Source organism: Heterocephalus glaber, unplaced genomic scaffold, assembly GCF_053883595.1.
Source record: "Heterocephalus glaber isolate CG9 unplaced genomic scaffold, H.glaber_assembly_v1.0 deba00001504, whole genome shotgun sequence".
In the NCBI taxonomy this organism is placed as follows: domain Eukaryota; kingdom Metazoa; phylum Chordata; class Mammalia; order Rodentia; family Bathyergidae; genus Heterocephalus; species Heterocephalus glaber.
The window spans coordinates 49,498,917-49,509,608 of record NW_028258324.1 but is presented as its reverse complement, the minus strand read 5'-3'; the positions used below and the strand labels follow the sequence as shown (position 1 = coordinate 49,509,608).

Below are 10,692 nucleotides of genomic sequence, written 5' to 3'. Positions count from 1 at the left end.
GCATTCAACCTAAATCTTCCTCAAATCTAGTCACAAGTTCAGTCTCTGCTATGTTCTACTTGTATCTAGAAAGCTTCGCTTAAGTTTCATCTGGGTGGCTTAGGACAGATGAGAAAAAAACAAGACTTTCCAACAAAAAACTAGGGAAACTTACATTTAAATCTTGCCCATGCCACTCACTCAATAGCCTTGGGCCAGGCATTCATGTTCCTTCCTTCACTTTGGTCCATTTAAAGTTGATATAATAATCTTTAGATGAGTGCATTAAAGGTTAATTAGATTTTAATGTTTTCATGCCACTCAGAGTATGATTAAGATTATATAAATGGTATACTTTATTATAGATTCTGGATAAGAATTCTTTTTTGACTATATCTATATCCCTACCTATTCACTCTTCTGTTCTCCATATCACTATGTATTTTACACATTTTGCATAATCCCTAAAGGACTACAGCATATGGTTATGGGATTATGCACTTACACTTACATCTTTTTTTTTTTTTTTGGTACCCAGGATCGAACCCGGGACCTTGCGCTTTCAAGGCAGGGAGGCAGGCAGGGGAACCACTGAGCTAAATCCCTGGCCCACATTTACATCTTATTGATAATAGATATGTTCATCCCTTCTTCAGATTTTCCAACAAACAAAAGTAAAGCATTTTGAGGAAGAGGTGCATTATTCTACTTCACAAAAAGATATTAAGGAAACATCATGACTATACTTCATATATCAATAGATAGATAGATAGATAGATAGATAGATAGATAGATAGATAGATAGATAGATGTTGGGAACAATGCTACCTAATTCTAGGGAAAAATCATTTGATTAGGCCTAGTTCTTTCTGTCTACAGGCCAGCTATGGCATTCTGAGACATAATTTCATTTTGGCCTCGGATCACAATTGAGACCTTAGTGATCCTGTGATGCTCCAGGGCAAGACCACACCTGCAGGAGACACCCTGGGAGGAACCAAATCTTCATCTGCATAGTTCCTGAGAGGGACCAAATCTTCTTCTACATAGTTCCTCATTGTTCTTAGATTTCATCCCAATGTGAAGTACTGAACTCTACATATTCATTTGTTACATTTGTTTCTCCCAATGTACTGAATAAACAGTGCTGCAAGCACAGCAGACTTCATTTGGGTGAAGCCAGGACTTTGGAGGCTTCCAAAGCCAGGGCTTGGGAGGCTCCCGTAGGGTGAGCTCACCATTCCTGAATTGCCACTGGTGGTCTTTGTGTGGATGCTCATGTTCTGCATCCCAGCCTCCAGCCTGTTCTCCTCGCCCTCCAGCAGCTTGTGGTAGGTGGAGATCTCTACAGCACCAGCTTGACTTTCATGAGCTCCTGGTCCTCGTGCAGCTGCCACGCCATGTCCTGCTTCGCCTTCTGCAGGGCAGCCTCCAGCTGGGCCAGCTTGGCATTGGCGTCCTTAATGGCCAGCTCCCCACACTGCTCAGCATCAGTGATGGCAGCCTCCAGGGATGCCCTCTGGCCTTTGGGGGCCTCAATCTCCACCTGGAAGCAACTGATGCTGCTGTTCATCTCAGAGATCTCACACTTCGTGCAGCAGAGGTCGTCCCCATCCTTCCCAGCCAGAGTCTGAAACTCCTCAAACTTAATCTGGTACATGCTCTCGGCCTTGGCTGGGCTGTGGTTGGCAATCTCCTCAAACTGGGCTTTGACCTCAGCGATGATACATACTGTCCAGGTCCAGGGAGTGGCTGTTGTCCATGGACAAGACCACAGATGTGTCTGAGATCTGAGACTGCAGCTCACGGATCTCCTCTTCATACAGCTGCCTGAGGAAGTTGATCTCATCGGTCAGCCTCTCCAGGCAAGACTCCAGCTCCTCCTTGTTCATGTAAGTTTCATCCACATCCTTCTTGATGAGGACAAATTCATTCTCCATCTCTGTAGGCTTGTTGATCTCATTCTCATACTTATTCTTGAAGTCCTCCACCAGCCCCTGCATGTTGCCAAGCTCTGCCTCCAGCTTCGACTTCTCCTGCCCCATTGCGTCCAGCTGCCACTGGAGGTTGTTGATGTAGCTTTCAAACATATTGTCCATGTTACTCCGGAATGTCTTTTGTTGCTGTAGGAGGCTCCACTTGGTCTCCAGCATCTTGTTTTGCTGCTCCAGGAACCACACCTTGTCAACAAAGGAGGCGAACTTGTTGTTGAGGGTCTTTATCTGCTCCTTCTCCTGAATGTGCACTGCCTGGATGTTGGGGTCTACCTCCAGATTCAGGGGGTTCAGTAGGCTCTGGTTCACCTGGATGGCTGTGATGCCCCCCACAACCAGCAGCCCCTCCATAGCCGCCCAGACCCAAGGCTGCCCCGGAAGCTGCTGCTGCTGCCCATTTGGGAGAAGCTGGAGGAGCTGATGTGGGAGCCCAGCCCGCTGGTGTAGGAGAGGCTGCTGAAGGCCCAGGGGCCAGAGGTGGACACCTTGTAGGTCTTCTGGGTCACCCTCATGGACATGGTGGAGGCTTCAGTGAAGGCAGGGGCTTCTGGGTGCTCCAGATCATCCTGGTGGCCATGCCCTCTGTGATGTACCTGGACCACTTCATCCATAAGATCACCAAGATGGAGTATGGCAAGGCTGACAAGAAGGCAGCTCGGAGCAAGCCCTACTCCATGCACTGGAAACAGCACTGAGCTCTGGAGGAGATGGAAGAGGACCACGAGGAGAACCCTCCTGAAATAGATTCAGGAGAACCAAATGGTATTTCAAATATAATATACATATAGTAGTTACCTCTTGCATCAGACTTCCAAGTTCCTGGCATGTAACCCTTTAACCTGAGCTACTCCTCATGGAGTGGTTTTTGAGGCCCAGCATTTCCTATTCCAGCCCTGGCTCTGAGTCCAGAGATGCACTCTCTAATGAATGTCTTCTCTCCAGATGGCCCATGTCTAACACAGAAATTTCTCTCAAGTTAAGTGTGAAGATCCCAAGCAAGTCCAAAAAGTAGCAATAAATGCTGCTCTCATTAACAGCCCATGGACTTGGCTCTTCTCTAGCACTGAAGATTGTATGGCTGCCGAGCCTGTAGAGTTGAACAGAAAAATACCTCTGTTCTGTTTGTAGATTTAATACTTCCAGGTGGTTTTAAGAAAACTCTATTTATTTTCCTTCTCTTCCCAAAGCTTTTGTTCCATGTGTTCACACTAATATATAATCTCACCACACACAAACACAGATCGTCCAGATAAAACAAGACTCCACTCTTTAACAGGAATGGCTGTGCATGTAAAGACTTGGGAGTCTGAATCTCAGAAGAAGCAAAAAACCATTCATCAAGTACTTACTGAGTTTTTTCCTAAAACTCAGCTTATTGACAATTAGAGGAGGCAAAATCCTTGTCATAGGATAGGAGTGGCAAGATGGCAAGTTACTTACTGTCTTAGTCACTTTTTCATCACAGACACAAAACATGACACCCACAACTTAAAGGAAAAGAGGTTTATTTTAGGGCATGTTTTAGAAGTTTTGGTCCTTGCATGACTGGCAGAATGGGGGAAGCCCCTGGGCAGAGGAAAGCTGCTCATGTCATGGCGACCAAGAAGCAGAGAGTAGAAAGGAGGGAGGAGCCAGGAGGGAGATACACCCTTCCTGGTCACACCTCTGTCACACCTCTAGTGACTTCACCTCCTAACAGCCAGCCAGCTGCAGCCCCCGTAATCCAATCACCTTCCCCAAGCCCCACCTCGGAGCACATGAAGCTTTGGGGGACTTCTAGATATAAGCCATAGCACTTACTCTGCTTAATTATCTATAAAATGAAAATAATAACATCTACCCTGCATGCCACTAGGAAATGAAAATAATACACATAAAATCTATTAAAGAGCTAATAAATATTCAACATATACTTAAAGAAAACATACTATGCTAATTTTTAAAAAGACAAGCATTTTTCTTGCCTTCATAGAGCTTTTATTCTTACTAGATTCCTTCTTTCTTTTTCCTCGAGGGTTTCTAAGCAAGGGAGCAAACAGTGATGCACTAGAAGAAGTTTGCATGGACTTGCAAAAGTTAATTATTAAATATTTAGGACTAGTCTATAAACCATTGGTAACTTGAATTGTAGGAGTAGTTTTACCACACAAATTTGCAAACACTACAATTTAAGCTTCTTTTTCCAAAAAGCCAGTTTTCTAGCACATCTTCAGAAGCAATGTTATAAAAGTATGAGAAATTCTGCATGGTGGTATAGGGATATAGATATAGAAGGGATAGAGAACTGGATAGACATGAATTAAATTCTAGCCCTATAGCCTACAGGCTGTCAGACTTTGAGCAAGTCATTTGGCTCCTCTGGACCTTATTGTTCTCATTCATAAAATGGCAGAATAATGTAATCCACCTTTTGTAGTGTGCCATTACAAAAATACATATACTGGAAGGTGAACTACCATTCTCTCACATTCATTTCTAGAGGATGAAAGTACAAGTCCAAGGTGCCAGCAGAGTCAGTTCCTGGAGAGAACGCTCTTCCTGGCTTTCAGAGGACTGCCTTCTCCCTACGTCTTCACAAGGTCTTTCTTTACTGTATGCACATGGAAAGAAAAATCAGAGTCTCTGGTGTCTCTTTTTATAAGGACACCAATTCTACTGGATCAGATTCTTCTCCATGACTTCATTTATTTTTAACTACTTCCATATATATCCTTTCTCCAAATGCTGCTTCATTGGCAGGTAGAGCTTCAACATTTATGAACTGAGGTGGAAGAGACACAAACATTTGATCTTTAATATTATCTCATAGGTTTCTTGGGAAGGTAAAGCAATATACAATAAGTAAATACAGTGCCTAGTGCTTCACAAGTGCTCAGTAAGTATTTACTGTTAATACTACTGCATGTCATAAAAGTGAATCTGGCTTGGTGTGATGGGAAGGGAGACTGAAGAATGGAAGCCTAAAGTCAAGATCATTGAGTGGGCTATTGGAAAACCCAATCGCTCTCTAGACAAAGACAGAGCCTATCAAATGAAAACCCAGCAAGATATAAAAAATAAATTAGATATGGAGGTAAAAATAAGAAATCCTCTGAGATAGCTCTAAGGAGCCTGGGTGAATAGGAATTAATGTAAACGATAAAGATGAGAATCTGTGATAGGCCTGGGTGAGATACACCAAAACAATAGAAAGTTTAAGACAATCACCACAAATTCCAGTTTCTGACATTATGTATTTATTTACAAAATATTTCATTGTAAGGAACACAAAATGGTCAGAATGTGATCCCCATCTTTACTATGCCAATTTTCCAGTAAGGGAAAGGACATGAAAAGAAAATTGTCATGCAAGGTTGAAAGAGATTCAGACTAGGTACAGAAGATTTTCCAAAGAAAGTGTGGTAACTTCTTGCTGGGGAAAAACTAGGATTCCTTGAGAGTAGAAGCATGAGTCATGAAATACAGATTGGGTTTGGATAAATACGGGGATGGAGATTTGGATAGAGAGTGGCATCCTCATAGAGGCTTCCCTCTAGCAGGAGCAAAAGCACTGAAGTAAGAAAATGTATACAAGGGACAATTCAGTTCAGTTAAAGCATAGCAAAGGTAGCCAATTGGAGAGTGGTAAGAAATTAAGCTGGAAATGTCATCTAATATCAAACCACAAAGGTTCATAATAAAATCTGGGCTACAGAATAGGAACTTGATTTAGTAGGAAGTGCTGTGCCCCTACCATGTTGCTCAAATATAAACATCTTTCACCATACCCACAATTGACTGACTTAGACTCTTACATTCCCTAAGTCTCTAAACTTTTGATCAGCTGTGAGAGTGGTGTTTCTGTGAGAGTGGTTCTAAGGACTGAACCCCAAGACTTCACACTGAGCTACACACTTAGCCCATTTTTTAAAATTTTTTAGCAAGGTCTTGCTAAGTTGTCAAGGTTAAGCTCAAACTTATAATCCTCCTGCCTCAGCCTCCTAAAGTGTTGGGGTTACAAATTGTCCATCATGCCCATGCTGTGCTTTTAAAAAGCCTAATTCCTGGAATTTATCCACCTGCGAGTCCTTCAGCAACTAGTCTATCCAAGTTGATTCCATACTGCTCCATTTCTCAATCTCTAAAAAACTAAACTATTTCCATCCTTTAACTACCTTAGCTTTTCAACCTCAAAGCTTCTTCTGAAAGATCAAACAGAAAAGTCGAGCTGCTGTCACTTGTACAGTAGTTCATGAATGAGCTGCTGCATAGACTGCCAGGGCCGCCATAACAAGGTCCCATGACCAGTGGCTCAAACAATAGAGATTCATTTCCTCTCAATTCTGGAAGTTAGGATCAAGGATTCCAAAGGGATGGTTTCTTCTGAGGCTGGAAGTTAGGATCAAGGATTCCGCAGGGATGGTTTCTTCTGAGGCCTATTTCTCTGGCTTTTAGATAGCTATCTTCTCACCATATCTTCATATGATCTTCCCTCTGTGTGCCCCTGGCATCTCTTACTCTTCTTAGAAGGATATTAGTCATATGGGATGGGGGCTTACCCATACGACCTCAGCTACGCTTAACTTTATAAAGACACTGTCTCCAAATATAGTCAAATTCTGAGGGACTGGGGGTTAGGACTTCAATATATAAATTTTGGGGGAGGAGGAGAATTCAACCCATAACAGCTATTCAGCCAAAAACAAGGTAGGGGTGGGGTGGGGGGTAGGTATATCTAAAAACCCAGACAACATACCAAGAACTTTGGGAAGGTGTCCTCTGAGGCCTACTACTCTTTGGCAGTTCTGGGAATCAAATCCAGGGCCTTGTGTATCCTATGCAAGCACTCCAACACTAAGCTACACTTCCAGCTCCCTTACTGTTTGTCTGCTGACAGGAAGGACCTTAGAAGAAAGTCACAGGAAAGGTGTGAAGGCTGAAGTGTTTGAGGCTCCAGGCCTCATGAGTATGAACACCTGCACTCTGTCTTTCTCACTTGCATTTGTTCCCTACACTTCTTACTGCCTCCAAGCTCCTCTATGAGGTTGTGAAATTCTGGGAAACATGCCCAGTATTTTATTTATGTCCATGGGCCTAGAGGTCTGACACAAAATAGGCACTCAATAGATGATGGTTGAAAGAAGAAGGAGAGGAAAGGACAAAAAGGATGGAAGAAAGTGGTAGCAGGACAACAGGACAACCAGGCTCCTTTACTCGGATACATGCCTGCATCCATGTTTAGATTTTTAACTTAAAAAAGAGACCACACTCTAGAATCATTATATTCTCCTAGCCAAAATACCTAAAATAAAATCAACATGTACTGAACATTCAATAAATGTTCACTAAACTGAATTTCCTTAATGAAGTGAATCTGTTTTCTTCCTTCACATTTAGAGGGGATGATTTGTAGATTAGCCCTACTTAGAAGGCATTCACATGATATTGTACAAAAGTGACTTCAAAATTCAAGATTATAATAGGCTTGTTATTATTATTACTGTTATTCCAAAGTGTTGTGCACTAGACTACTTAAAAATCCCATTGGTAGAAGAAACCAGAGTCTTTTAAAGAATCAAAACTTAAGCAACCTGCCTTCTCCCTCTCTCCAGCACACTACCAAGAATTAATTACCTATTTGGGGGGAATGAACAGAGCATTATTCCATCTAGAATGGGAAAACCAGGCCCTCAGGACTCAGAGGGCTTCAAAGCTGAGCCTGCTAAGCTGCATCAATTTAAGGAGGATTTAAATGCTTTACCCTGCTTTCTTTCTGTCAGTAGTGAATCACATTGAGACAAGGAGGTCTGGCAGTAATAACCAGGATCCTGAATGAGGTCAGCTGCCACAGTCTATCCTAGGTACCTAAAGACTAAAAATGGTGGCTGTGTCTCTGGTCTTAGCCCACCTTCAAATTGTTATTTAAAACAAGGATTAGAGATTAGAGAGAAGTTTTCAGTTAAAAACAGATGAGTTTCTCTCAATTTCTAGGGAAATTAGGAATGCCTAGATGCTGCTTCTGATAGAATTGGCTTCTATTAGTGTACTGCAGGGCTGGTGCTGTATGATTTGTGCTTTATAGAAACCCAAAATCATTGAGCGCTCTGAAAAATAGCAGCCAAGCTGACTAAGCCTGGAGGAGCTCCTTTATCTGTGTCCCTCATCATTTTCCAATACTTTTTTTTTTCCTGCACCAAGTACTCCGATGAAAAGACAGCCACCCATATAAATCACATGAAGAGGTAAGGTGATGTGTTCTTTCCCTTTCTAAAATAAATGAAATTTTAAGCCATTAGCAAATCTAGAAGTGCACCAGTTGTAAAGCTCTCCACAAGCTTTCTATGTGGTAATTGGGGCAGAAGAATTTACTGACTTATTCAACAGACTTTTCTCGAGCACCTACATTATGCCAGGAATTGTTCAATTGGAGCTCATTGTCAAGAATTTGTGGCAGAATATTGAAAAGTGTATTCACTATAAACATATGTTGGACTGCCCCTCAATTTTGATTTAATTCAAACAGTTAAAGGTGGTAAATTAATAACTGCCACAAATTGTCATTTTCTAAGCTGTACTTGATGCTAGGTGTTGCTGATTGTATCACTTGGGCTAAGGTGTTGTGATTGATCTAATCAGTTGTCCTTCCTGGTATAATGAAAATGAGATAGCCTCAGAGTCATTAGAGACTCAAAACCTAAAGAACAGCTATGTCTGGAAGAGACCTCTGAGAAGCAATGATTCCATAAAGGTTCTAAATACAAGCAACAAAGAGACTTACAATAACCAATTTCTAAAGATCAACCTAGGAATTAAACCGAGGACAGTATCAATAACAAAAATGAGAAGACATTTAAGCAAGGCACAAACTCAGACTTCAACCCCACTAAAGGCAAATTCTGGGGAAAATGAGGTAGAAAAGTCTGATAATCAACCAGCTGGACACCCTGAACTTATAGCACAGGAAGTAACAAAACAAATGACTGAGTCTCTAGTAAAATTTAAAGCAGAAATAATCTCCCAGATAACTACTGAGATGGTGAGCAGAGTGAAAGACATGATTAGAGGCTCTAGAACAGAAACAGATTAAAAAATAGATGAGCTCAGAAACATGCTGGAAGCCATGAATGTCCAGCGTAAGAAAGAAATGGAAACCATGATCGCCCAACATAGGAAAGAAATGGAATCCATGAAGCAGATTCAAACAGATATCCAGGAGATTAAAAACTCCATTTAAAGTATTCACAGCAGATTAAGGGAATGTGAAGATAGAATATCAGATACAGAAGACAGCCTTGAAGTTAGTGAGCATGAAAACAGAGATTTCTTAAAAAGAGTAAGGGACCACAAGAAAGCAATCCAGCAGCTGCTAGACGATGCAAAGAAGAATAATACAAGACTGACAGGAGTCCATGAAAAAGCAGGAAAAAGTACAATTGACATAAAAAAAAAAAACCTGTTCACAGAATAGTAGAAAACTTCCCAGACAGAGGTAGAGAACAGGACATACAGATAAGTGAGGCATATAGAACTCCAAGTAGCCAAGATCAAAAAAGAAAATCTACACCTAGGCATATAACAGTCAAGATCCCAGAAACTCAACAGAAGAACATCACAGCAGACTTCTCAGCACAAACCTTCAAGTCAAGGAGAGACTGGAGTGAAGTATTTCAAGCCCCAAAAGAAAATAACTTCCAACCTAGACTGTTGTATCCTGCAAAATTACCTTTCAAAATTGATGGGGAAATTAGATACTCCCCTGACAAAGAACACCTGAGAAATCCTATGAATATCAAACCAGCACTCCGAACGATTCTAAACAATATCCTAGAAAAAAGACAATGACGGTCACAACTCTATGAGACCAAACAGAGGGAAGCCATCAGGCAAGGTAAGAAACTAAAGGGAAAAGGGGAAAAAATAAAAATAAAAGAGCCAACAATAGTAAAACATCATGACAAAAATGAGTCAATATCTATCAATTATAATCATCAATGTTAATGACCTTAATTCACCAATCAAAAGAAATAGACTGGCAAAATGGATTAAGAAGCAAAATCCAACAATATGCTGTATACAAGAAACACACCTAACTCAAAAAGAAATTCATAGACTGAAAGTAAAAGGATGGAGAACAGTTCTCCACATGACAGGAACCCAGAAAAAAGCAGGGGTAGCAATCTTATTTGCAGACAAAGTAGATTTCAAACCAAAACTAATTGAGAGAGACAAAGATGGTCACTACATCCTTGTGAAGGGAACAATCCAAGAGGAAGAGATGACAGTCCTAAATATATATGCACCAAATACGAATGCCCCCAACTATACAAAACAAATTTTAATAGACATGAAAAACTAAATAGGCACTAATACAATTGTACTGGGGGACCTCAATACCCCACTATCACAAATAGACAGATCTAGACAAAAAAATCAACAACAAAATTCTAGAACTGAACCAAGCTATTGAACAAATGGGCTTAATAGATGTTTATAGAGTGTTCCACCCCCACAAAATCAGAATATATGTTCTTTTCAGTTGCATATGTGTCATTCTCCAAAATAGACCACATGCTAGCTCATAGGAAATGTCTAAGTAAATGTAAAAGAATTAAAGTTATCCCCTGTATATTATCAGACTATAGTGCAATAAAATTGGAGATCAATAACATAAGAATCTGCATAACCCCCACAAACACATGGAAATTGAATAACACTCTCCTGAACAACCAATGGGTAACAG

The 10,692-nt window shown here is 41.0% G+C and overlaps 1 pseudogene; it reads right to left on the bottom strand.

Moving 5' to 3' along the window:
- Positions 1-1,082: 1,082 nt before the first annotated feature.
- On the bottom strand, positions 1,083-2,491 carry LOC101699136 (keratin, type II cytoskeletal 8 pseudogene; annotated as a pseudogene).
- Positions 2,492-10,692: the final 8,201 nt, after the last annotated feature.